Source organism: Pristiophorus japonicus, chromosome 8 (assembly GCF_044704955.1).
Source record: "Pristiophorus japonicus isolate sPriJap1 chromosome 8, sPriJap1.hap1, whole genome shotgun sequence".
Lineage (NCBI taxonomy): Eukaryota > Metazoa > Chordata > Chondrichthyes > Pristiophoridae > Pristiophorus > Pristiophorus japonicus.
Window position 1 is genome coordinate 222,046,833 of NC_091984.1, and position 27,994 is coordinate 222,074,826.

At 45.7% G+C, this 27,994-nt stretch overlaps 1 protein-coding gene across 1 annotated transcript in view; it reads right to left on the bottom strand.

Annotated features, from left to right (window-relative positions):
• Positions 1 to 11,256, bottom strand: part of LOC139269019 (sodium- and chloride-dependent GABA transporter ine-like) — a 134,570-nt gene extending 123,314 nt beyond the window's left edge. Inside the window, exon 1 of the mRNA XM_070887954.1 lies at positions 11,082 to 11,256. The gene's annotated coding sequence lies outside the window, so the exon portion shown is untranslated. The remainder of the gene's footprint in view (positions 1 to 11,081) is intronic.
• Positions 11,257 to 27,994: the final 16,738 nt, after the last annotated feature.

A 27,994-nucleotide genomic window follows, 5' to 3' on the forward strand; every position in this document is an offset into this window, starting at 1 on the left:
AGATGCAAGTACCTTTGAACTGCGATCATGAGTCTGTACACTTGCTCACCTAGAAAACACAGCAAAAGTTGACCAACAGCTTCCAAAAAAAAGTCTGACCACTCAGCCGGCTTTGTAACTTAAGTAGTACTTGTGCAACAAAAACAGAAAATATCAGTAATGCTGAGCCGATAATCTTCATCTGTGGAGAGGAGTTTAAGTGAACAGTTTTGAGCATACAGCAGGTGTATGCCTGAAATGTTACCTTCTTGTTCTCTCCACAGATTCGAACTGACCTATTCTGTTTACAGCTTTTTCTGTGTTGATTCTGATTCCAGCATTCGCATTGTTTTGCATTTTATTCTCTCATTTCCATTGGAGGGGAAAAAGCAGCACGACAAACAAGTCTTCAGGACTTGTCTTCAGCACGACAAACAAGTCTTCAAACATGTCGAAGGCACAACATTTATGATGCATTGCTCGGGGTCAGCAAGCATGAACTTTTATATTTAAAAACAGACAGGCATTCAGGCTCATTTTAAGTGCCTTTACAGTTCACAATTAATGGATTTTTACTCTAATAAAAAAGGGGGAAAGAAAGTAACATTTGGAATTTCAACAGTTCAACCAAAGGTTACCACAGTCGTCACTAACCCACATCCAAACCCAGTTCAGAAAGGCCCCTCTGGATCAAGCATGGTCTCTTTTCTCTTGAAAAAGAAAGGCCGAGGGGTGACTTAATAGAGGCCTTTAAAATTATGAAAGGTTTTGATGGAGTGGATACAGAGAGAATGTTTCCACTTGTGGGAAAGAGCATAACTAGAGGCCTTCAATAAAGATAAGTCACCAAGAAATCCAATGGGGAATTCAGAAGAAACCTCTTCGCCCAGAGAGTGGTGAGAATGTGGAAGCCAATAGTATCGATGCATTTAAGGGGAGGCCAGACACGCTTATGAGGGAGAAGGGAATAGAGGGCTATGCTGATAGGCTTAGATGAGGAAAGATGGGAGGAGGCTCGAGTCAAGCATAAAGACTGGCATGGGCTGATTGGGCCGAATGGCCTGTGTCTGTGCCGTATAATCCTGTGTAATCCTATGTAAAAAAGCACACAGAGACCTAGAGTTAGATTCTCAACATGCTAACCTGCCGTAAAACTGGCATTGAGAATTGGCCACAATGGAAGTGTAAAATCGGGCAGTTTCTATAAGAGGGGCCCCTCTGCATCGCTAGTTTTTATCGAAAATCCACTTTCTAATTCAACGTCCTTCCTTTTCACAGAGATACTGCAGCTGCTTTTTCTTGTTATGTGTCGGGGGCGGGGGGGGGGGTGGGGGAGCATGTATTTCCTGGGTGGAAAGGCAGAGCAAGAAAGTAACGGAGACCTGGTTGTCGCCCTGGAGTTTCCAGTCTTTCCCGGGAGGGGTAGGGGGGGGTAAGTGCGGGTCCTTGGAGGGGGCGCAAACATTCAAATCCAATTTAAGTGAGGCAGTAATGAAATGCCTCATGTTCTTCTCTATGTGCTGGGTGGATCTCCATTTGGAGGAACACCAATGTGGGCTGGGCCTGGGGTGGCCAGCTCTGATCGCGCAACATCCGATTATGATGTCTGATTACGTGGCATCGGCGAATGTTACTGCGTTGGCCTTGTATAGGTCGAGTCACCGTTGTTGAGTACCTTGGCTCGCGGTTTCGTGGCAGCGGCAACTGTCTGAGCTGGTGTAGAAGGGAAACCGAGGGCGAGGAAGAGAGGAAACTTAAAGTGGGACAGCGATTCGCAGGAGGCGAGGGAAACTTTGATTCCACTAGTAACTAATAGTAACTCACTGAAATTGCACTGATAACTAATAGTCATACTGGTAACCATTCATCTTTTCTCGGTGCGTGGCCCCTTTAAGTGGTTGTGTGACCTATTCAGCGAGCTTTTTCTCATTGAAAAGTCGGCTGCGCCTGGAGATCCAGAGAGCTGCGGGCTGCGCAGCTTAGAGGGAATGTTGCTGGTAACACCCAGATTCCCTTCGTAACCAACAGTGATACAGATTAAAACAGTAAGCTCACCAATTACTCGGCTATTTCCACCTCTGTAACATCGCCCGCCTCCGCCCCTGCCTCAGCTCATCTGCTGCTGAAACCATCAGTGGCCGTGCCTTCAGCTGCTTGGGCTGTAAGCTCTGGAACTCCCTCCCTAAATCTCTCTACCTCTTTTTCCACCTTTAAGGCACTCCTTAAAACCTACCTCTTTGACCAAGCTTTTGGTCATCTGCTGAAATTTCTTATGTGGCTCAGTGTCAAATGTATTTGTTTTGTCATAACACTGCTGTGAAGCACCTTGGGACATTTACCACATTAAAGACGCTATGTATAAAAGTTTTTGTTGTTGATAGTCTATATGTAACTGGTAGTAATGGGAGGAGCCTGTAACTGGTAACTAATGCATTAGCACATGACCATATTGCTGACCGGGATGCCAAAGATGGCCTCACCATGGCCGCATTTACTTCACTTGACGCTGTACACTCTGGCTGCCACATGATGCATCAGGTTGGCACCACCCCACACCAGCAGCATAAAGCATCCCTGCAATGTCCAAGCCATTCCCTTCACACTCTTTACCATTGCGGGGGTTACCATAATAATTCACCATTCACTACAACTCCCTAAGTCACTTCCAAAAGTGCACACAAATCTGTCCAAGAAGGTAAAATGTTGAAAATAAAGATTTCAATGTTTGACAACACATTAGCAGAAACTCTACATGAACATTGCTGAAAGATCCGTGCCTACCCTTGTATATTGTTAGTTAGCATGATTGGACAAGGATGCGGGTGAGTGTGAGGAGAGGCTAATGAGATGGGGGTGTGATAATGTAGCTAGCAAGGGAGGGATGGCTGGAGGTGCAAGGTAAGTTGGTGTGAGTAAGGATGTGCAGGAGTAGGGTAGGGAAGGCAGAGTGATGGGGATATGATGAGTGGCACAGCAGGATAAAGTTGAGTGTGGCTTTGCAGTAACAGTTCGTGATCGACTGAGATCATTGAAAGGCTTGCGCCACTGCAGCCTTGTCCTCCTGACCACATCCCTGTGCAATCAGGCTGTGTTGGTTTCTGGGGATGTGTCTTCCGCCCATGGGAAGGGAAGAGGCATATGGAAGGAATCATGGGAGAGCATGTGTGCAGCCGTGCACCTTTGAGCAGTGCTTGTCAGTGTTTGCAGCAGCTCAATGCTGCAGAACACTGACCACACAACTGTCAAAATGAATGTGGACACAGTCCCTTTAAGGAAACCAGCTGATGTCACGTCAACAAATGATGTCATCAGACCCGCTTCCTTTTAATTGGCTGGCAACGTCGCAGGGCGGGGCTCGACAAGCCCAATCGGGGTAGAATCACTTCAACAGAGCGGGCTGCAACCGGCAGCAGGGTTCCAATCTGTGCCCGAAGTCGCCCTCCTCTCTGCCGACCCGGTAGGAAAAATCGCGACAGTAATGTGTACATTCACGGAGTGGAAACGCTTCCTGTTGAGATGGTTGAACAACCTGGATTCCATTGATTGCTCCCTGGACCATGGGAAAGCCAGCATTCCCGTAAAGCTGGATGGGTCTCACTGCAGCCTCGCCGTGATGCCAAAGGCGATGAATTTGCCAGCTCTCCTGTAAAGTGCGCCAGTCACCTGATCAATGCATCCCCAGGGTGCACCGTGGCTGATAGTACTGAGGTTCTCCCATGGCAGCCTGAAATGGGCCTGTGATATAAAGGTTGACTGCGGTGGTCACCTTCAGAGAGAGCAGGGCAGGCGGATGAAAGCGGCTGCAGATCCTAATGCAGGAGATGGCAGAAAGCGTACTCTTCTCATACACATCTGTTCCTTAGAACATAAGAACATAAGAAATAGGAGCAGGAATAGAGCATTTGGCCCCTCCAGCCTGCTCCACCATTCAATAAGATCCTGGTTGATCTTCTATCTCAATTCCACTTTCCCGCACGGTCCCCATATCCCTTGATTCCCTTAATATTCAAAAATCTATCGATCTGTGTCTTGAATATACACAACAACTGAGCATACACAGCCCTCTAGGGGAGAGAATTCCAAAGATTCACCACCCTCTGAGTGAAGAAATTTCTCCTCATCTCGGTCCCAAATGGCCAACCCCTTATTCTGAGACTATGACCTCTGGTTCTAGACTCCCCAGCCAGAGGAAACATCCTCCCTGCATCTACCCTGTCAAACCCTGTAAGAATTTTGTATATTTCAATGAGATCACCTCTCATTCTTCTATACTCTAGAGAATATAGACCTCGTCTACTCAATCTCTCCTCATAGGACAATCCCCACATACAGGAATCAGTCTGGTGAACCTTTGTTGCACTCTCTCTATGACAAATATATCCTTTCTTGGGTAAGGAGACCGGGGTTGCCAAAATTCACCCCCGGGCGCACTTACTTTCTTTCAGCTGTTTTCAATGCCGCAATGGATGTGGTGGGCTCTTGTGCAAAATTTAGCTCTTTGTCCTTTTGTTCCAACAGTTTGGAAGTCGGTCATAATGGGGGCGGAAGTGGAGGCGGGAGTGGAGTATCCGTCAAACAGGGAGTGGAAATGGGGGCGGACCCAGTCTCCACCACTGTCAGTCATCAGCGTAACGCTGATAACGTCATCACGCTGGGGCATCACCACGTCTCTCCCCTTCACTTAAAGGGGAGGGCCGCTGCGAGCTCTGCGATTAGTTTAGTTCGGTCCACTGGGCCAGCGGCCTGGCACCTAAGAGGGGGTTCCAGGCTGCCCGTTGGCAACCCAGTCGTATCCGGGGACATAATGGTCCGGCCGACCTGGCAATCGATCGCTTAAAAAGAATAAGATGGCGGCCGCGGCAGTGCGCCCTCCCCTTTAATGGTAGCTGCACCACCATTTTGCAGATGCTGCAAGCACAGTGCAGCGTTAGTAAAAGCTGTCGGTGGCACCGAGCAGCGGGCCGAAGATTTTTCCCGGTAAACATTGCTTTGGGGCGGGAGATCCGCGGTGCGCGCTTTGATGACGCACTTAGGAGGGTTCGGCAGCAGCGGGGCAGAGTGGGGACCACCGGAAAAAACACCAAGGTGAATTTCGTGAGCGGCGGCAATGCGACAAAAAATCGGCGGCCATGCGACACCGCCGCATGGCCGCCGCTTTCCGGCAGTAACGGGCATTATCGGGAGGCTGAATTTCGGTCCCCAAAACTGTACACAGTATAATATATATATGTCCAAGACTGAACTCTGTCTGAAAAACTTTTGTGATTTTACGGTCTTACCAGGACCCTATATAATTGCACTAAGTCATCTTTACTCATACACTCAAATCCTCTTGTAATAAAGGCCAATGTACCATTTGCTTTCTTAATTGCTTGCTGTACCTGCATGTTAACTTTCAGTGATTCATGTACAAGGACACCCAGGTCTCTCTGAACACCAATATTTCCCAATCTCTCACCATTTAAAAAATACTCTGCTTTTCTATTTTTCCTATCAAAGTGGATAACTTTACATTTCTCCACATTATATTCCATTTGCCATGTTCTTGCCCACTCACTTAGCCTGTCTATATCCCCTTGAAGTCTCTTTGCATCCTCCTCACAACTTACATTCCCACCGAGCTTTGTATCAGCAGCAAACTTGGATATATTACATTTGGTCCCCTCATCCAAATCATTGATATACAAACATATGAACAATGACAGACAGGTAAAGACCATCTGGTCCATCAAGCCTGTCCCACCCAATCGCGATACCTTGTGTATCACAACATATACACTCCACCCCACCCGAAACCATGTGATCTCCTGGGAGAGGCAAAAAAAACACAGGCCAATTTGGGAGAAAGAAAATCTATAAAATTCCTCTCCGATCCATCTAGGCGATCAAAACTAGTCCAGGTGATCACTCTGGCCTTGAATTCCCTGCAGTACCTACCTTCTGTAAGAGGTGATCACCACCGAGGCCAGAAACACATCCAGCTTTTGTTTGAAGGAGTTCAGTGAGTTTGCATCCACCACATGAAAGGGCAGCTTGTTCCAGAGGTCTATTATTCTCTGGGAAAGATCTACCTCCTGATGCCTAACCTACACAACTTAATTTTGTGACCCCTGGTCCTGCCTAACCTATTTAATTGAAATAAACTGTCAGCTGGAACACTGTCTATTCCCTTCATTATCTTATAAACCCCAATCAGATCCCGCCGAAGTCCACGCTGCTCTAAGGTATAGAGTCCCAATTCTTTTAGCCTATCTTGATAACTAAGATGCTTTAGACTTGGAATTAGTCTAGTGGACCTCTTCTGCACGCTTTCCAGAGCCTCAATATCACCCACCATGTGAGGAGACTAAAACTGGATACAGTATTCCAAGTGCAGTTGACTAGGATCCTGTAGAAGGACAAAACAGTATGCCTCATCTGATATTCAATTATCCTATGGATCCACCCCAACACCAGGCCATTAATAAAAATAGTAAAAGGCACTGGTCCGAACACTGATCCCTGTGGGACACCACTGATCTTTGTGTTAGGGAAATTGATGGGAATTGAAGGCCGATAAATCCCCAGGGCCTGATAGTCTGCATCCCAGAGTACTTAAGGAAGTGGCCCTAGAAATAGTGGATGCATTGGTGATCATTTTCCAACAATCTATCGACTCTGGATCAGTTCCTACGGACTGGAGGTAGCTAATGTAACACCACTTTTTTAAAAAGGAGGCAAAGTGAAAACGGGGAATTATAGACCGGTTAGCCTGACATAAGTGGTAGGGAAAATTTGGAATCAATTATTAAAGATGAAATAGCTGCACATTTGGAAAGCAGTGACAGGATCGGTCCAAGTCAGCATGGATTTATGAAAGGGAAATCATGCTTGACAAATCTTCTAGAATTTTTTGATGATGTAACTAGTAGAATGGACAAGGGAGAACCAGTGGATGTGGTATATTTGGACTTTCAAAAGGCTTTTGACAAGGTCCCGCACAAGAGATTGGTGTGCAAAATTAAAGCATATGGTATTGGGTGTAATGTACTGATGTGGATAGAGAACTGGTTGGCAGACAGGAAGCAGAGAGTCGGGATAAACGGGTCCTTTTCAGAATGGCAGACTGTGACTAGTGGGGTGCCGCAGGGCTCAGTGCTGGGACCCCAGCTATTTACAATATACATCAATGATTTAGATGAAGGAATTGAGAGTAATGTCTCCAAGTTTGCAGATGACACTAAGCTGGGTGACGGTGTGAGCTGTGAGGAGGATGCTAAGAGGCTGCAGGGTGACTTGGACAGGTTAGATAAGTGGGCAAATGCATGGCAGATGGAGTATAATGTGGATAAATGTGAGGTTATCCACTTTGGTGGCAAAAACATGAAGGCAGAATATTATCTGAATGACGACAGATTAGGAAAAGCGGAGGTGCAACGAGTGTCATGGTACATCAGTCATTGAAAGTAGGCATGCAGGTACCGCAGGCGGTGAAGAAGGCAAATGGCATGTTGGCCTTCATAGCTAGGGGATTTGAGTATAGGATCAGGGAGGTCTTGCAGTTGTACAGGGCCTTGGTGAGGCCTCACCTGGAATATTGTGTTCAGTTTTGGTCTCCTAATCTGAGGAAGGACGTTTTTGCTATTGAGGGAGTGCAGCGAAGGTACACCAGACTGATTCCTGGGATGGCAGGACTGACATATGAAGAGAGACTGGATCGACTGGGCCTGTATTCACTGGAGTTTAGAAGAATGAGAGGGGATCACATAGAAGCATATAAAATTCTGATGGGACTGGACAGGTTAGATGCAGGAAGAATGTTCCCGATGTTGGGGAAGTCCAGAACCAGGGATCACAGTCTAAGGATAAGGGGTAAGCCATTTAGTACCGGGATGAGGAGAAACCTCTTCACTCAGAGAATTGTTAACCTGTGGAATTCCCTGCCGCAGAGAGTTGTTGATGCCAGTTCATTGGATATATTCAAGAGGGAGTTAGATATGGCCCTTATGGCTAAAGGGATCAAGGGGTATGGAGAGAAAGCAGGAAAGGGGTACTGAGGTGAATGATCAGCCATAATCTTATTGAATGGTGGTGCAGGCTCAAAGGGCCGAATGGCCTACTCCTGCGCCTATTTTCTATGTTTCTATGTTTCTATGTTTCAAATAGATCCAAATCCATCAATAATTACATTTTGCCTGTGTCCTGCCAGCCAGTCCTGAATTCAACTCAATATATTTCCACTAATAGCAGAGGCTCCACTCTTAAAGAAAAGCCTCTTATGCGGTACTTTGTCAAAAGTTTTTTTTGAAATCTAAGTAGACTGTAATTTAATAGATTGTGAATAGCTGAGGCTAGCGGTACCCCACTAGTTACAGCCTACCAACCCAAAAATGACCCGTTTATCCCTTCTCTGTTTTCTGTCTGTTAACCAATCCTCAATCCATGCTAGTACATTACCTCCAATCCCATGAGCCCTAATTTTGTTTAATAACCTCTTGTGTGGCACCTTATCGAATGCCTTCTGAAAATCCGAATGCACTACATCCACCGGTTCCCCCTTATCTAATCTGCTAGTTACAACCTCAAAAAACTCTGACAGATTTGTCAAAAATGATTTCCCTTTCAAAAATCCGTGTTGGTTCTGCCCAATCCTATTCTTATTTTCTAAGTGTCCTATTACCACATCCTTGATAATAGATTTGATCATTTTCCCTACTGCTGATGTCAGATTAACTGGTCTGTAGTTCCCCGTTTTCTCGCTCCCTCCTTTCTTAAATAGCGGAGTGCAGCGGCAAGTCAGAGTGCAAAGGTAAGAATTTGGTAAGTGGGAGAGTACAGGCAAGTGGGAGCGGGAGGTGTTGCTTTGTCTTGTTTTTCCCACCAGTGCTGACTCCCTGACCTAGGAGGAAAAGAAAACAAAGTGTGACATCACAGCAAGAGGTTTGGGGACGTCGGAGCGGCCTATAAAGGCCAGCTGGTGCAGCTACAGCAGGGAGAGAAGGCAAAAAGAAGGCCGATAAATCCCCGGGGCCTGATAGTCTGCATCCCAGAGTACTTAAGGAAGTGGCCATAGAAATAATGGATGCATTGGTGATCATTTTCCAACAGTCTATCGACTCTGGATCAGTTCCTATGGACTGGAGGGTAACTAATGTAACACCACTGTTTAAAAAAGGAGGGAGAGAAAAAACGGGTAATTATAGACCGGTTAGCCTGACATCAGTAGTGGGGAAAATGTTGGAATCAATCATTAAGGATGAAATAGCAGCGCATTTGGAAAGCAGTGACAGGATCGGTCCAAGTCAGCATGGATTTATGAAGAGGAAATCATGCTTGACAAATCTTCTGGAAGTTTTTGAGGATGTAACTAGTAGAGTTGGCAAGGGAGAACCAGTGGATGTGGTGTATTTGGACTTTCAAAAGGCTTTTGACAAGGTCCCACACAAGAGATTGGTGTGCAAAATTAAAGCACATGGTATTGGGGGTAATGTACTGACGTGGATAGAGAACTGCTTGGCAGACAGGAAGCAGAGAGTTGGGATAAACGGGTCCTTTTCAGAATGGCAGGCAGTGACTAGTGGGGTGCCGCAGGGCTCAGTGCTGGGACCCCAGCTCTTTACAATATACATTAATGATTTAGATGAAGGAATTGAGTGTAATATCTCCAAGTTTGCAGATGACACTAAACTGAGTGGCGGTGTGAGCTGTGAGGTGAGGAGGACGCCAAAAGGCTGCAGGGTGACTTGGACAGGTTAGGTGAGTGGGCATATGCATGGCAGATGCAGTACAATGTGGATAAATGTGAGGTTATCCACTTTAGGGGCAAAAACACGAAGGCAGTATATTATCTGAATGGCAGCAGATTAGGAAAGGGGGAGGTGCAACGAGATCTGGGTGTCATGGTTCATCAGTCATTGAAAGTTGGCATGCAGGTATAGCAGGCGGTAAAGAAGGCCAATGGTATGTTGGCCTTCATAGCTAGGAGATTTGAGTATAGGAGCAGGGTGGTCTTACTGCAGTTGTACAGGGCCTTGGTGAGACCTCACCTGGAATATTGTGTTCAGTTTAGGTCTCCTAATCTGAGGAAGGACGCTCTTGCTATTGAGGGAGTGCAGCGAAGGTTCACCAGACTGATTCCCGGGATGGCAGGACTGACATATGAGGAGAGACTGGATCAACTGGGCCTTTATATATTGGAGTTTAGAAGGATGAGAGGGGATCTCATAGAAACTTACAAGATTCTGACAGGACTGGACAGGTTAGATGTAGGAAGAATGTTCCCGATGTTGGGGAAGTCCAGAACCAGGAGACACAGCCTTAGGATAAGGGGTAGGCCATTTAGGACTGAGATGAGGAGAAACTTCTTCACTCAGAGAGTTGTTAACCTGTGGAATTCTCTATCGCAGAGAATTTTTGATGCCAGTTCATTGGATATATTCAACAGGGAGGTAGATATGGCCCTTATGGCTAAGGGGATCAAGGGGTATGGAGAGAAAGCAGGAAAGGGGTACTGAGGGAATGATCAGCCATGATCTTATAGGATGGTGTTGCAGGCTCGAGGGCCCAAATGGCCTACCCCTGCACCTATTTTCTATGTATCTATGTTTCTATATTTGCTATCTGTCATATATGTATACTCTGTACATACTATGCTGGTACCACTAGAGGGTACAACTGTGGGAGGCCCAGGCAGGAGCTGTATAAAAGTCACCACATTGCTGCCTCATTCTGGGAGACAATAAAGAGGCTAAGGTCACAGTAGTTCAAGCACAGCACTGAGCCCCGTGGAGTTATTCTACAGATAAGTAGAGACATATTACTACCTTCCAATCCGAAGGAACCATTCTAGAATCTATAGAATTTTGGAAGATGACAAGTAATGCATCCATTATCTCTATAGGCACCTCTTTCAAAACCATAGGATGTGCGTCATCAGGTCCAGGGGATTTATTGGATTTTAGTCCCTTCTATGAGTTGTGCTGCTGTATATTTTGTAATGGGGGTTAGTAAGATCTGGTGGGGTCCATCTTTTTTGAAATGCTGCCGGCCCCCACCCCCCTCCCCTATTTGTCTGTAGGTGCTTCTCCTTCCTCTGCATAAGGGCATACAAGGATATGCCTTACCTGCTCCCGCGAAGCCCTCACTGTGGGAAAGAGGTCCAAATCCCCTGGTGGTCTCAGACTCTCAGAAGCAGTCAGAAGCAATTCCAGGTATGGCAGGTAGATCATTTCCAGCTGCAGAAATCTGTAAATCTGGGATCCTTTTCTGACGCCCGCTGCCCTTCGAACGCTGCTCCTTTCTCACCCATTGCTGCACCACTCGGCCGCTTCCTGCCAGAAACAAAAATATGCACAGCCCTTTAATCAGTCGCAGTGTTTTTGCTGCCGCGATCTCACCCTATGTGTGTACTGAGGGTTTATGCAGGAAAGGTGAGCAGGCTAGCTGTGGGGTGACGTGGGTTAGTGGAAGTCTTGCCTTCCTGTTAACCCAGCAATGGGATCGGAACCAGGCCCTGATGTCAGCAAGCTGCTCAAGCGCAAGGGCATCTACGCGCATACCTCCAGCAAGGCAGGGCGCCTCATTTCACAGCTTGTCGGATTACTTTATTTAGTTCATTCACGGTGCATACTTGGTGACGGAATAGAGAGATGTGGGTAATGGCACACAGCGGAGAGATGCAGCTTGAAGCACGATTCAGTGTACTCTCTAATCTTAAGTACTTTTGGTGGAGCCACTTCAGAGAATGGATAACTTCCCAAAGGAGTGGGGCGCGGTGCGGTTTAAAAAGGTTTCCACTGGGCTGTTCTGATAGATCTAGCTGAGAGCTGCATTGGCAGTGGTTTGGAAGCAACCTAGCTCTTCAATTTCAGTCGTCCATGCCATGGAAAAGCAGGTCCCCAGCCTCATTGGAATAAAACATATCTTCACAGGAGAGCAAAAAAGTCTCCACATCATTTCCTGTGTGTAGCCATGAATTGATTGAATTAAGTTTAGCTGTTCTCTGCTGTTCAGTGGGTACATTTGCCCATTGAATTTACAGCCTAACCTATACTATTACCATCGGTGGAAATGTATGCTGTTACCTTAACAATCTATCAAACTATGCCAAGCTAATCATTATAATACAATTTCCTGCATTTCAGATAGCCATCCATTGCAATCACAAAGTATAGGCTAAACGGACAGAAATTCATTAATATTTCACCAACTTTCTGATAATTGTACAGTGTTGTGGGAAAAGACGTTACTTATTGAACAAGAACATGATTCCCCTCTGAGGTGTCAGGCTCTCCTGTTCAATGAATAACCCAGTTCCGGGACTTGATTGTGCAGTAGGCAAGGCAACGTAGTGCTATGAGTTACAGTGTGTGCTGCCATTCATCTCTAGGACCTGGACTTGAAGCCAGCCCATACGTGTGGAATGAAAATTTCTCCTGTCTCTTGCTTGTACTGGTTCTGTATGAAATCAAAATATAACATGAGAAAAGTCAAGGATGAGAAAAAAAATCACTCAACCCATCAAAGCTTATCTATCTGCATCGAATTACATAGAATTACATAGAATATTCAGCACAGAAACAAGTCATTCGGCCCAATCAGTTCATGCCGGTGTTTATGCTCCACTCGAGCCTCCTCCCATCTGTCCTCATCTAGCTCCATCAGCATAGCCCTCTGTTCCCTTCTCCTTCATATGCTTATCTTGCCTCCCCTTAAATGCATCTATATTATTCGCCTCAACCACTCCCTGTGGCAGCGAGTTCCACATTCTCACCACTCTCTGGGTAAAGACGTTTCTTTTGAATTCTTTATTTGATTTGATGACTACCTTGTATGATGACCTCAAGTTTTGCTCTCCCCTCAAGTGGAAACACACTCTCTGTGTCTACTCTAAAAAAGCATTTCATAATTTTAACGACCTCTATTAGTTCATTCCTTAGCCTTCTCTTTTTAAGAGAAAAGAGACCCAGCCTGTTCAACCTTTCTTGATAGGTAAACGTAAGAACATAAGAAATAGGAGCAAGAGTAGGCCACCTGGCCCCTCGAGCCTGCTCCGCCATTCAATAAGATCATAGCTAATCTGATCATAGACTCAGCTCCACTTCCCTGCCCGCTCCCCATAACCCTTTATTCCCTTATTGCTCAAAAATCTGTCTATCTCCGCCTTAAATATATTCAATGACCCAGCTTCCACGGCTCTCTGGGGCAGAGAATTCCACAGATTTACAACCCCCTGAGAGAAGAAATTCCTCCTCATCTCAGTTTTAAATGGACGGCCCCTTATCCTCTCTGCATCCACCTTGTCGAGCCCCCTCATTATCTTATATGTTTCGATAAGATCACCTCTCATTCTTCTGAACGCCAATGAGTATAGGCCCAACTTACTCAACCTATCTTCATAAGTCAAACCCCTCATCTCCAGAATCAATCTAGTGAACCTTCTCTGAACAGCCTCCAATGCAAATATATGCTTCCTTAAATACGGAGACCAAAACTGTATGCAGTACTCCAGGTGTGGCCTCACCAATACCCTGTACAGTTGTAGCAAGACTTCTCTGCTTTTATACTCTATCCCCCTTGCAATAAAGGCCAACATTCCATTTGCCTTCCTGATTACTTGCTGTACCTGCATACTCACTTTTTGTGTTTCATGCACAAGGACTCCCAGGTCCCTCTGTATTGCAGCACTTTGCAACTTTTCTCCATTTAAATTATAATTTGCTTTTCTATTTTTCCTGCCAAAGTAGATAGCCTCACATATTCCCACATTATACTCCACCTGCCAAATTTTTGGCCAGTCACTTAACCCATCTATATCCCTTTGCAGATTGTTTGTGTCCTCCTCACAATTTGCTTTCCCACCCATCTTTAATCATCAGCAAACTTGGCTACATTACACTCGGTCCCTTCATCCAAGTCATTAATATAGATTGTAAATAGTTGAGGACCCAGCATCGATCCCTGCGGCACCCACTAGTTACTGTATGCCAACCAGAAAATGACCCATTTATCCCGGCTCTGTTTTACCGAATACTACTTTAATGATAGTGATTGTATTAAGTTCCTCCCTTCTTATAGCTCCTTGATTATCCACTATGGGATGTTTTTAGTGACTTCTACCATAAAGACCGATACAAAATATTTGTTCAACGTCTCTGCCATTTCCCTGTTCTCCATTATTAATTCCCCAATCTCATCCTCTAGGGGAGCAACGTTTACTTTAGCCACTCTTTTCCTTTTTATGTACCTGTAGAGATTCTTAATATCTGTTTTTATATTCCATGCTAGTTTGCTTTCTTAATCTATCTTCCCTCTCTTTATCATTTTTTTGCTGTTCTTGCTGTCTTTCAAAAGTTTCCCAATCCCCTGGCCTCCCACTAGTCTTGGCCACATTGTATGCCCTTGTTTTCAATTTGATACCATCCCTTATTTCCTTAGTTAGCCATGGATGGTTATCCCTTCTCTTACAGTCTTTCCTTCTCATTGGGATATATTTTTGTTGCGAGTTATGAAATATCTCCTTAACTGTCTGCCACTGCTCATCAACCGTCCAATTCTTTAATCTATTTTCCCAGTCCACTTTAGCCAACTCTGCCTTCATACCTTTGCAGTCTCTTTTATTTAAGCTTAGGGCACTGGTTTGAGATCCAACTTTCTCACCCTCCAACTGAATTTGAAATTCAACCATGTTATGGTCACTCATTCTTGGAGGATCCTTTACTAGGAGATCATTTACTAGGAGATCATTTACTAGGAGATCATTTATTCATCCTCGCAGTTCCGGTATCATTCTTGTAAATCTTTTTTACACGGTCTCCAGTGGCTCTATCTTTTTCTCTTCCTCTTGGGCAGTCCCCCGGAGTCGAGGATGACTTGCTTCCACACCAAAATGAAAGTTCTAAGGTGACTGATGAGTCCAATGCAGCATCTACAGTCTCTGTCACAGGTAGGGCAGATGGTGGTTGGAGGGACGGGTGGGTGTGGTGCTTTATGTGTCGTACTCCCCTTCCGCTGTTTGTACTTGGCTTCAGCTTGCTCCCGGCGAAGAGACTGGAAGTGTTTGGCCCCTTCTCGGATGTTTCTCCTCCACTTTGAGCGATCTTGGGCCAGGAATTCCCAAGAGTCGGTGGGGGTGTTGCATTTTTTCAAAGAGAATTTGAGGGTGTCCTTGAAGCAATTTTTCTGCCCACCTGGGACTCGCCTGCCGTGACTTAGCTCGGCTTAGAATGCTTGTTTCGGGCGTCTAGTATCGGGCATGTGGACAATGTGGCCAATCCATCGGAACTGGTTGAGCGTGATCAATGCCTCGATGCTGGGGATGTTGGCCTGAGTGAGAACACTGGTGTTGATGCACCTGTGCTGCCAATGAATTCAGGGGATTTCGCGGCGCTCCTATGATTTCTGACCTGGTTTTACCGCCGGGGAGCGTGGAGATGGCCGTCCGATCCATTTTCAGGTCTTTGAAGATTTTTTTACATTGGACTGGTAGTCAGTCATAAAGGGGGCAGAAGAGCAGCGGTAAGTCAGGCTGAGGGGCGGGAGTTGGGATGGAATTGTGACTCAATCAGTGGCTGGGCGGTGGTGACGTTACAGCACGTGTGCGTCACCGCGCTCTCTCCCCTCTGTTAAAGGGGAGCAAATTGGGCATTTTTGAACTTCAGTCACTGGACCATCAGGAGGGTTTCGGCCGGGTCAGTGACCTGGAACCCAAGAGGGGGTGCCAGGCTGCCTGTTGGCGGCCCGGCCGAACCTGTGGGCACAATAGTCAGGCCGACATGAAAGTAGTCCGTCAAAAAAAATTATATGGCGGCCGTGGCATTCGGCCCTCCCCTTTAATGTCCGCCACAACGCCAGGGCCAAGAGAGAGAGGAGACAAGGTGCACCAACAGAAAAATCTGTCGAGGGCACTGTCCAGCGGCTCATGGATTTTTTTCAGCTCAATTTTGGTCGGAATAAAATAGAGGAGAGGGATAGCGGTTTTATGACGCACTTACGGCAGTCGACAGCAGCGGGGCAGATGTGGGGCAGGCCAAAAAATCCCCGACCTGAATTTGGGTCGGGGCGGTCAGTTGACCACAAAGTGACGGCCACGGAATTCTACCGCATGGCCGTTACAAACGGGTGGTAACGGGTCTTATCGAGACCCTGAATTTTAGCCCCCATGTCTCTGAAGCATATAGGAGGGTGAGTATCACTACTGCACTGTAGACCATGAACTTGGTGCCGAGTTTGAGGTCCTGGTCTTCGAACACTCTTTTCCGCAGGCGACCGAAGGCTGCTCTGCCACACTGAAGGAGGTGTTGGACTTCGTTGTCGGTGTCTGTCCTTACTGAGAGTCAGCTCCCAAGCTATGGGAAGTGGTCCACATTGTCCAAGGTCTTGTTGTGGATCATCAGCGAGCATTACTGTGTGGCGGGGGCATGATGTTTAATGTAAGGCCCAGACTCTCATATGCTTCAGTGAAGGTGTCAACGATGGTTTCGAGTTTGGCCTCCGAGTGTGCACAAACGCAAACGTCGTCTGCATACTGCAATTCAATGACAGAGGTTGGAACAACCTTGGATCTGGACTGGAGGCATTGGAGGTTGAACAATTTCCCACTTGTCCTGTAGATTAACTCCATTCCAGCGGGTAGCTTGTTAAAGGTGAGATGAAGCATTGCAGCGAGGAAGATTGAGAAGAGCATTGGTGCAATGACACAGCCTTGCTTGACCCCGGTCTGCACTTGTATTGTGTCTGTGGTGGATCGGTTGGTTAGAATCACGGCTTGCATGTCATCGCGAAGCAGGCGGAGGATGGTGACAAATTTTTGAAGACAGTCAAATTTGATAAGGACACTCCATAATCCCTCACAGTTGACAAGAGTCAAAGGCCTTTGTGAGGTTAAAGAAGGCCGTGTACAGAGGTTGATACTGTTCCCTACACTTTTCTTGGATTTGTCGCGCGGTGAAGATCATGTCCGATGTGCCCCTTAGTGGGTGCAATCCGCATTGCGACTCTAGGAGGAGCTCTTAAGCCACTGGGAGGAGACGATTGAGGAGTATTCTTGCGATGACTTTCCCTGTGGCAGACAGCAGGGAAACTCCTCTATAGTTACTGCAATCGGACTTGTCACTATATCCTTTTTATAATATGGCGACTTTGTCACTATATCCTTTTTATAATATGGCGACTTTGTCACTATATCCTTTTTATAATATGGCGACTTTGCAACCATCTTTAGCCAGAAGTGCCAAGTAGGTGATCCATCTTGGCCTCCTCCTGAGGTCTCCACCATCACAGAAGCCAGTCTTCAGCCAATTTGATTCACTCCACGTAACATTAAGAAACGGCTGAATGTACTGGATAAAGCGAAGGCTATAGGCCTCGACAACATCCCGACTGCCGTGTTGAAGACTTATGCTCCAGAACTTGTCGTGCCTCTTGCCAAGCTGTTCCAGTTCAGCTACAACACTGGCATCTACCCGACAATGTGTAAAACTGACCAGGTATATCCTGTCCACAAAAAGCAAGACAAATCCAATCCGGCCTTATTACCAGCCCATCAGTTTACTCTCAATTATCAGCAAAGTGATGGAAGATATCGTCGACAGTGCTATCAAGTGGCATTTACCAATAACCTGCTCGCTGATGTCCGGTTTGGGTTCCGCCAGGACCACTCGGCTCCAGACTTCATTACAGCCTTGGTCCAAACTAGGACTAAAGAGCTGAATTCCAGGGGTGAGGTGAGAGTGACTGCCTTTGACATCAAGGCAACATTTGACAGAGTGTGGCATCAAGGAGACCTAGTAAAACTGAAGTCAAGGGGATCGGGGGAAAAATCTCCACTGCCTGGAGTCATACCGAGCACAAAGGAAGAGGATAGGGGGTCAATCATCTCAGCGCTAGGACATCGCTGCAAGATTTCCTCGGGGCATGTCCTTGGCCCAACTATCTTCAGCTGCTTCATCATAAGGTCAGAAGTGGGGATGTTTGCTGATGATTGCACAGTGTTCCATGCCATTCACAACTCCTCAGATAATTAAGCAGTCCATGCTCACATATAGCAAGACCTGAACAACATTTGGGCTGATATGTGGCAAGTAACATTCATGCCACACAAGTGCCAGGCAATGGCTATCTCCAATAAGCGAGAGTCTAACCACGGCATTCAACAGCATTACCATCGCAGAATCCCCCACCATCAACATCCTGGGGGTTACCATTGACCATAAACTTAACTGGAACAGCCACATAAATAATGTGGTACAAGCCTCCCCCCCTCCCCCCTGCAATCCCTGACCAATCCTCTCACCACCTCCCACCCCCATCGTAAACTTAGCAACCAGCCACTCAACCATCAGAAATTGCTTTATTGCCACAATAAAACCTAAACAAAATTAACAAGTTAACACATTCAGATATGGCTGAATGACTCTTACACATCCTACCATTTGTACTTTTAATCCAGCATGTGCTATCTCACAGACTGTGATAGCGAGGTATTCTGGTAATACAGACTTTCGTTCCCACATCTTGCTTGATCAATCTCATTGCATTTTTGAGAGGATCACCCCCAGCCGATCCTCTCACCCTGCTGATCCCTGACCGCGGCCGATCCTCTCACTCCCCCGTGATCCCCGACCATCAGTCTATTATGGCGTACCTTATCAAAGGCCTTTTGAAAATCTAGATAACTTAAATCTACGGCATTACCCTTGTCTACCCTCTCTCTTACCTCTCAAAAAATGCAATGAGATTAATCAAGCAAGATGTGGGAGCGAAAGTCTGTATTACCAGAATACCTCGCTATCACAGTCTGTGAGATAGCACATGCTGGATTAAAAGTACAAATGGTAGGATGTGTAAGAGTCATTCAGCCATATCTGAATGTGTTAACTTGTTAATTTTGTTTAGGTTTTATTGCGGCAATAAAGCAATTTCTGATGGTTGAGTGGCTGGTTGTTTAGTTTACGTTAGCATTCTGTTAACATGTGTACCTTTGATGTATCATGATTTATTAATAGTGTGCATGGAATATAGTGTTCAAAGGCAAATTTTTTTACAACAGATGTGAGTCAACACTGTTTTAGCATACACTAGAATTGAATGCATGTCTCAAGGGCAGGGAGCATACCCTGAAATCGAAGTGCATGACTCAGCAAATCTCATACTGTTTTTTTTTGAAGTGTGAAGTTTAAATAAAGACCTGATCCTGCCAATACTACAACTGAGTGTAAGTGTAATCAGACGTTTAAAGCAACAAAATGAAAAAGAGCAAGAAAGCAATCCCAATACAAGACTTTCCCTTTTGAAATCCATGCTGACTATTCATTATAACATTTTTTGGTTTCTAGATGTTCTTCTGTTTTCTCCTTTAGTAGGAATGTCATTATTTTTCCTGCCACCTGACTGGTTTATAGTTCCCTGGACATGTTCTATCTCTCTTCTTAATATAGGTATTACGTTAGCTATTCGCCAGTCCTCTGGTACTACACCTTTTTTTAACAAATTCAATTCCACTCATTGTATACTTATAGTTTATGTACATACTTATCATATATACTGTGGGAATGGTGGCATAGTAATTATGCTGCTGGACTAGTAATCCCGAGGCCTGGACTAATAATCCAAAATGAGTTCAAATCCCATCACGGCAGCTGGGGAATTTAAATTCAGTTAAGTAAATCTGGAATAAACAGCTAGTATCAATACTGGTGACCATGGAAGGACCGGATTGTTGTAAAAACTCATCTGGTTCACTAATGTCCTTTAGGGAGGGAAATCTGCCGTCCTTACCTGGTCTGGCCTATAATGTGACACTCGGCTCATGGCAATGTGGTTGACTCTTAACTACCCTCTGAAATGGCCTAACAAGCCATTTAGTTTAAAGAAGGTGGCTCACCACCACCTTCTCAAGGGCAATTAGGGATGGGCAATAAATGCTGACTTTGCCAGCGACCCCAACATCTGGAAGGAATAAATAATTATGATTCCCATTTTTTTAGATGTGTGCAAACCTAAAATTTATCAGTGTTAAGTTTCTTTTGCTTCTGCAAATCTCTCGCTTCTGAGTCTGTAGGTTGTGGGTTCAAGTCCCACTCCAGAGACTTGGGCACAAAAACTAGGCTGACACTTCAGTGCAGTACTAAGAGAATGCTGCACTGTCGGAGGTGTCATCTTTCAGATGAGATGCTAAACCGAAGCCCTGTCTGCCCTCTCAGGTGGATGTAAAAGATCCTATGGCACTCACTTGAAGAAAAACAGGGATGTTCTCCTTGGTGTCCTGGCCAATATTTATTCCTCAATCAACATCACTAAAACAGATCATCTGGTCATTATCACATTGCTGTTTGCTGCGGGTAAATTATCTGCTGCATTCTCTACAATACTACAGTGACTACACTTCAAAAGTACTTAATTGGCTGTAAAGCGCTTTGGGATGTCATGAGGTTGTGAAAGGTGCTATATAAATGCAAGTCTTTCTTTGTATTCTCTTGAGTTTAGAAAGTTGACTTGTGATCTAATTGAGGTCTTTGAAAGGATTGGTTAGGGTAGATACAGAGAAACTATTCCTCTGATGAGAAGTCCAGAACAAGGGGGTAAAATCTTAAAATGAGTGCTAGGCCATTTAAGAGTGAAATCAGGAAGTACTTTTTCACACAAAGGCCAAATCTGGAACTCTCTCGTCCAAAAAACTTTGGATGCTGGGACCCTTGGGCACCCTTATGTTCTTATGTTCTTAACTGAAATGATCAAGACTGAGAGCGATAGATTCTTGCTAAGTAAGGGTATCAAGGGATATGGAGCAAAGGCAGGTAAATGGAGTTGAGGTACAGATCAGCCATGATCTAATTGAATGGCAGAAGAGACTGGAGGGGCAGAATGGCCGATGTTCCCTATGATTCCTCATCTTAGTGTCATCAATGTTGAACCAGTATCGTGTTTTTCCCTGAATTCCAGTGCCTTTTAATATAATTAGAAGTGTTGCAGGAAAAACTTTTATCAAAAGCTTTTTGAAAGCCCACGTAAATGCTACCACAGTGAGTTTCAGTATCTACTGTATCTACTTTTACTCATACCCAAGTTTTGATCTGAATTCCTACAAGTTTAAGCTTAATTAGTGAGCTTTCATGTGGAACTTTATCAGATGTCTTTTGAAAGTCTCAGTGTGCAATGTCATAGGGTTTACCATAGAGTTGCTCAAAGAAATCAAGGAAGTTCAGAATTATTCTTTTAAAAGTGTTCAATTTGTCTTCTACTAAAATGTTGTGAAACAACCTCTTCCAATATATTGGTTTTAAATTTCCCTCTACTCTTTGAACTTATAATTCTGAACCTTCCTCATGGTCTTCACTTTAATTGGATCCCAGTTGATGTTAAACTTATCATTCTATGGTCACTGATTTTAAGGGGTGCTACAACTTCTATTTTCTGTATATTGCTTGGCTCATTTACAAATACTAGGTTAAGATGGCTTCCTTTATTCACTTGCATTTACCAACTCCAGACCACTTGGGTTTTCTCAGTTTATATAGGGTCGATTGAAATTCCTGTTCGCAAACACCCTTCTTATTTCTTCATAGAACTGTCCTTTTTGTGCAGAACTGGTATTCTGTAAGTTACCATGAGGGTTATCATGGAGTTTTTCAGATTAGAGATTCCTATGCAAACTAATTCTTTCAAAAGCTTCCTGCCTCCCTCAGCTTCAAATTAATTTACCTCCCAGTTGTCCCTTGTACATGTGGATCTCTCTGGATTACTGTTGACCTGGATTACCTGCTGACTAGCTTCTACCCTGTGATCCATTCTGATCCATTCTGTCTGCGATCTGGTTATCTTCCTGTCCTCCCCCACCTACCCAGCTTAAATGATTTTCAATTGCTGTCTTAATGTTGCATACTCAGCCTCTTTGTTCCTATCTGATCAAGGTACAGCCTGTACCAACCCTTTTTATTATGATACTGCTCGCAGTTGTTTATGAAGGTTACTTTGATACCAGGTTGCCAGCCATTCATTTTCATCCTTAATTTTATTAGTGAACTTCTCTCCTTTCTCAAACACTAAGTATGCCATAGAAAACAACATCTCCTATCTTTCGAGTTTTGAGGAAATCCTTGTCTAAGTGCCTTTTAAGGCCGCTATTATTTCCTACAATGTTTTTTTACCCCAATGTGAACTACCACTACAGGACTTGGTCCTGACCCTTTCAAACCTTTCCTTGCCACCCACTGCTCTAGCCAATGGTAGCCAGCTGACCATTTTGTGAACTTGTTTCTTTCCAGCGCTCATCACTATCTATTTTCTTATCACATTATCACAACCCTGACTTTGGTTAAATTGGTCTTCAGCTGCACTTGGATGGTTCAGTCTCTAGATCAAACATTTGCCTGGCCATCTCACTGACCTGCGATTGCTCAATTAGCGAGTCTAATTCTATTCACTCACCCTCAAAAATCCACTCAATATTGCCCGGCTCCACCCTGCTTCAGCTAATCTGCTGCAGAAACCCTCATCCCTGATTCTGCTACCTCTAGACTTGACTATGCCAACGCTCTCCTGGCCGGCCTCCCATCTTCCACCCTCCATAAACTTGAGCTCTTCCAAAATTCTGTTGTCTGTATCCTAACTCGCACCAAGTCCTGTTCACCCACCACCCCTGTGCTCGTGGACCTACATTGCCTTCTGGTCCGGCAACGCCTCAATTTTAATGTTCCCATCCTTGTTTTCAAACCCCAGAATAGCCTCGCCCCTCCCTATCTCTGTAATGTCCTCCAGCCCTACAACCCTCCGCAATCTCTGCGCATCCCCAATTTTAATCGCTCCACCGTTCACAGCCATGTCTTCAACTGTCTCGGCCCTAATCTGTGGCATTCTCTCCCTAAACCACTTTACCTCTCTCTCCTCCTTTAAGACACTCCTTAAAATCTACCACTTTGACCAAGCCTTTGGTCATCTGTCCTAATATCTCCTTATGTGGCTCAGTGTAACGCTTTGATGGATAACGCTCCTATGATGCACGTTGGGATATTTTACTACATTAAAGGCACTATATAAATGCAAGTTGTTGTTATTATATACACATGTAAGTTCTTATACCTTGCTCTCTGAGGTCATAAACCTTTATTTAAGACAAATATATCTGGATTTCTTATTTTTGAACATTCCACAACAAAGACCCCTCATAGCAGCCATCTTAATTTTACTCCTGTCAACTACTGTCCGTTCAGTCTGGTTTCTCCTGTTTGACGCCTTTCATGTTTATTGTCTCTAATGTTCCATGTTACTGTTCTCCCCTGTGGATTTCTGCATCTTGGGGAATCCTTTTTAATTTTGCCTCAGTGGACTCCCCTTTAATAGTTTTACACACAGGTGCTCTTTCACAGCTAAGCACCACTCCCCTAATAACAAGTGATTTTTCAGCTGCTGTCCCTTTAAAATGTATTATTGCTTACGTTGGCATTTTGTCTTTTTAAAGCCTGAGTCGCCTTTACCTGCGCGCCATTCCTGAGGCTTTACAAAGTGGGGCTCTCACCACCAGGCCCACTTTAATCGGTCGCCGATAGACAGCACCTTCTGGCGATTAATAAATGTTTGTAGTTTTATCCACTCTTGGGGAAGTGATCCCAGAGCTCTTCCAATGTCATCCTGAGGCAGAGGCTATAAGGAGTGCGCAGGCAGGATTGGAACTGGGGTCAAAATTGAGATAAACATATCGCTCCCCGACACACAATCAACCATGGCCGCCGAGTATCCTCAATCAAATATGGCCGCCGTGTATCCTCAATCAAACATGGCCGCCGAATATCCACAATCAAACATGGCCAACAAGTATCCACAATCAAACATGGCCGTCATATATCCTCAATCAAACATGGCCGCCGAGTATCCTCAATCAAACATGGCTGCCATATATCCTCAATCAAACATGGCCACCGAGTATCCTCAATCAAACATGGCCACCGTGTAGCCACAATCAAACATGGTCACCGAGTTTTGGCATTTTGTTGTTACACTGTAACATCATGCACTTATTTTTAATCAAGTTTATAATTTGTATTTTAACGTACAAATTCCTTGCTTCCGCTCCGTCGGCATTACATCACGTTTATGCGTACAAGCAGGGTTTCCGGCGCACTGCCGATGAAGTAAATTCCCGCTCAGCGGGAGCACAACGAGGACTTTTCCAGCTCTTGATTTTGTTATGTGTGTAAACTTTACCAATGTGTAAGACTTGCCACCAGGGGGCGCACCTGTGGGAGACCTGAGGGTCACCTGCACACCCCAAGCAGGTATAAAAGGCAGTCTACCATGCTGCTTCCTCACTCTGGAGTTACATTAAAGAGACCAAGTTCACAACAGTTTGAGCTTACAGTATATAGTCTTGTGGAGTTATTCTGAACATAACAATTGGTGATGAGTAACAGATCACGAACTTTCATGTGGTTATGGCTGCCATTGGTATTCTTGAGAGATTTGTTGAAGGTGATTGGGAAGCCTTCGTTGAGCGTCTTGACCAGTACCTCGTGGTCAACGAGCTGGATATAGAAGAGACCGCGGTCAAGCGCAGGGCGATTCTCCTAACCGTTTGCGGGTCCACGATATATGGCTTCATCATAAATCTGCTAGCACCAACGAAACCAATGGAGAAGACATATGAAGAGTTGTGCACGCTGGTTCTGGAATACCTCAAGCCGAAGGAGAGCATCTTAATGGCCAGGTATCGCTTTTATATGCACCATCGCTCCAAGGGCCAGGACATGGCGAGCAATGTCGCCATCCTAAGACGCCTTGCGAGACCGTGCGTATTTGCTGGATTTTGGAGGGAAATGTTGAGGAACTTTCTCGTGCTTGGAATCGGCCACGAGGTCATTCTTCGCAAACTGCTGTCCGCCGAATCCCTAGATCTGAGCAAGGCCATTACGATAGCCCAGACTTTCATGTCCACAAACGATAACACTAAACAGATATCATTGCAGCATCGAAACTCACCAGCAAGTACTGTGCATAAAATAACGCCTTCAGCAGGCAGAACTGTATATGGCAGGGCCTACACGCCTGCAGAGGCCAGACCTAGGATGACTCAGAGTCCGCTGTGGGGCGTGAATGCAAATCCGTTAACACCATGTTGGCACTGCGGGGCTAATCATCAAGCCCATCAATGTCGATTCAAGCACTACATGTGCAAGGACTGTGGAACAATGGGGCACCTCCAGCGAATGTGCAGATGTGCTGTGACTCACCACTTGGCAGAGTCGGCAGAAGATGACCGATCTGGCGCGGATCATGCTGAACGAGTAAGAGAGGCAACTCAACCCGAGGCTGAAGAGGAAGTGTATGGGGTACACAGATTCACCACCAAAAGCCCTCCGATAATGTTAAAAGTCAAATTAAACGGTATTCCAATTTCCATGGAATTGGACACGAGGGCGATGTCAATTATGAGTCAGAAGGCTTTTGAGAAACTGTGGGGCAACAAGGCACAAAAGCCAAAACTAAGCCCGATTCACACCAAGCTGCGCACTTACACCAAAGAGCTCATACCAATCATTTGCAGTGCGGCAGTGAAGGTATCGTACGATGGAGCTGTGCATGATTTTCCACTATGGATTGTACCAGTCAATGGCCCAATGCTGTTCGGCAGAAGCTGGCTAGGAAAGATCCGATGGAACTGGGACGACATCAAAGCACTGTCTTTGGTGGATGACGCCTCGTACGCCCAAGTGTTAAACAAATTCCCATTGTTATTCGAGCCAGGCATCGGCAACTTCACAGGCACCAAAGTGCAGATCCATCTAGTCCCTGATGCATGACCCGTTCATCATAAGGCCCGAGCGGTTCCATATATGATGCGAGAGAAAGTAGAGATCGAGCTGGACAGACTTCAACGAGAGGGGATCATATCGCCAGTCGAGTTCAACGAGTGGGCCAGTCCAATTGTTCTGGTGTTGAAAAGCGATGGGACAGTCAGAATCTGCGGGGACTACAAGGTAACAATCAACCGAGTCTCATTGCAGGACCAGTACTCACCACCCAAAGCGGATGACCTATTCGCAACGCTAGCGGGGGGGGGGGAGTCATTCACCAAGCTGGATCTAACCTCTGTTTACATGACACGGGAGCTGGCTGAACCATCAAAAAAATTGACGTGCATCAACACACACAAAGGACTGTTCATATACCACAGATGCCCTTTTGGGATTCGCTCGGCTGCGGCCATCTTCCAGAGGAACATGGAGAGTCTCCTGAAATCGGTTCCATGCACCGTGGTGTTTCAAGACGACATCCTGATCACGGGTTGCAACACCACCGAACACTTGCACAACCTGGAAGAGGTTCTAAAGCGACGGACAGAGTGGGACTCGGGTTGAAACGCTCAAAGTGTGTTTTCCTGGCGCCAGAGGTCAAATTTCTGGGGAGAAGGATTGCGGCGGACGGCATCAGACCTACGGACTCCAAGACGGAGGCCATCAAGAATGCATCCAGACCACAGAATGTGAGGGAGCTGCATTCGTTCCTGGGACTCCTCAACTATTTTGGTAACTTTTTACCGGGGTTGAGCACTTTGCTGGAACCTTTGCATTTATTGCTAAGCAAGGGTGACGACTGAGTTTGGGGTGAAGCTCAAGGCACAGCCTTTAGTAAGGCCAGAAACCTGCTATGTTCTAACAAGTTACTTGTAGTGTATGACCCATGTAAATGTTTAATATTAGCTTGTGATGCATCTTCTTAGGGGGCCGTTTGTGCGTTACAGCAAGCCAGTGTGTCAGGCAAACTGCAACTGGTTGCATATGCATCAAGAAGTTTATCTATGGCTGAAAGAGCCGACAGTATGTTTGAGAAAGAAGCATTAGCATGCGTATACGGGGTTAAGAAAATGCACCAATGCCTATTTGGACTCTGGTTCGAGCTCAAAACTGACCACAAGCCGCTCATTTCGCTGTTCACAGAAAGCAAAGGTATTAACTCGCATACAAAGATGGGCACTAACGTTATCTGCGTATGACTATGTCATCCGTCACAGACCAGGCACTGAGAACTGTGCTGATACCCTCAGTCGGCTACCATTGCCCACCGCCGGGGTGGAAATGGCGCAACCCGCAGACTTGCTTCTTGTAATGGATGCTTTCGAGAGTGAGGGGTCACCCATCACGGCTCGCCAGATCAGGACCTGGACTAGCCAGGACCCAGTGCTATCACTAATAAAAAGCTGTGTCTTCAATGGAAGCTGGTCGACGGTTCCCGGGGAAATGCAAGACGAAATTAAGCTATTTCACCGAAGCAAGGATGAAACGTCCATCCATTCGGATTGTCTCCTATGGGGGAATCGTGTATTTTTGCCAAAAAAAGGCAGGGAAACGTTTATACGCGACCTTCACAGTACCCACCCAGGCATAGTCATGATGAAGGCTATTGCCAGGTCGTATGTTTGGTGGCATGGCATGACTCGGAATTGGGAGTCATGCGTACACCAATGTAACACGTGCTCACAGTTGAGCAATGCACCAAGGGAGGCCCCATTGAGTCTGTGGTCATGGCCCTCCAAACCGTGGTCCAGGGTCCACGTAGATTTTGCTGGCCCCTTTCTCGGAAAGATGTTCCTAGTAGCAGTGGACCCTTACTCTAAATATAATAATGTCATCATGTACGTCCACTGCCACCGTTGAAAGCCTCTGGGCCATGTTCACCACCCATGGTTTGCCCGAAATCCTTGTTAGTGACAATAGACCATGTTTCACCAGCTCGGAATTCAACAAGTTCATGACCCGCAATGGCATCAAGCATGTCAAGTCTGCCCCGTTTAAGCCCGCATCCAATGGTCAAGTGGAACGGGCAGTCCAAACTATCAAGCAGAGCTTGAAACGCAGGACGGTTCCCTGTAGACCCAGTTATCTCGGATTCTGTTCAGCTACCGTACGCGACCCCACTCGCTTACCGGGGTTCCCCCTGCAGAATTGCTAATGAAGAGAGCACTCAAAACCAGGCTTAGTCCACCCGGATCTCAATGATCATGTAGAAACCCGGCATCACTCGCATAATGTGTACCACGATCGCGCAG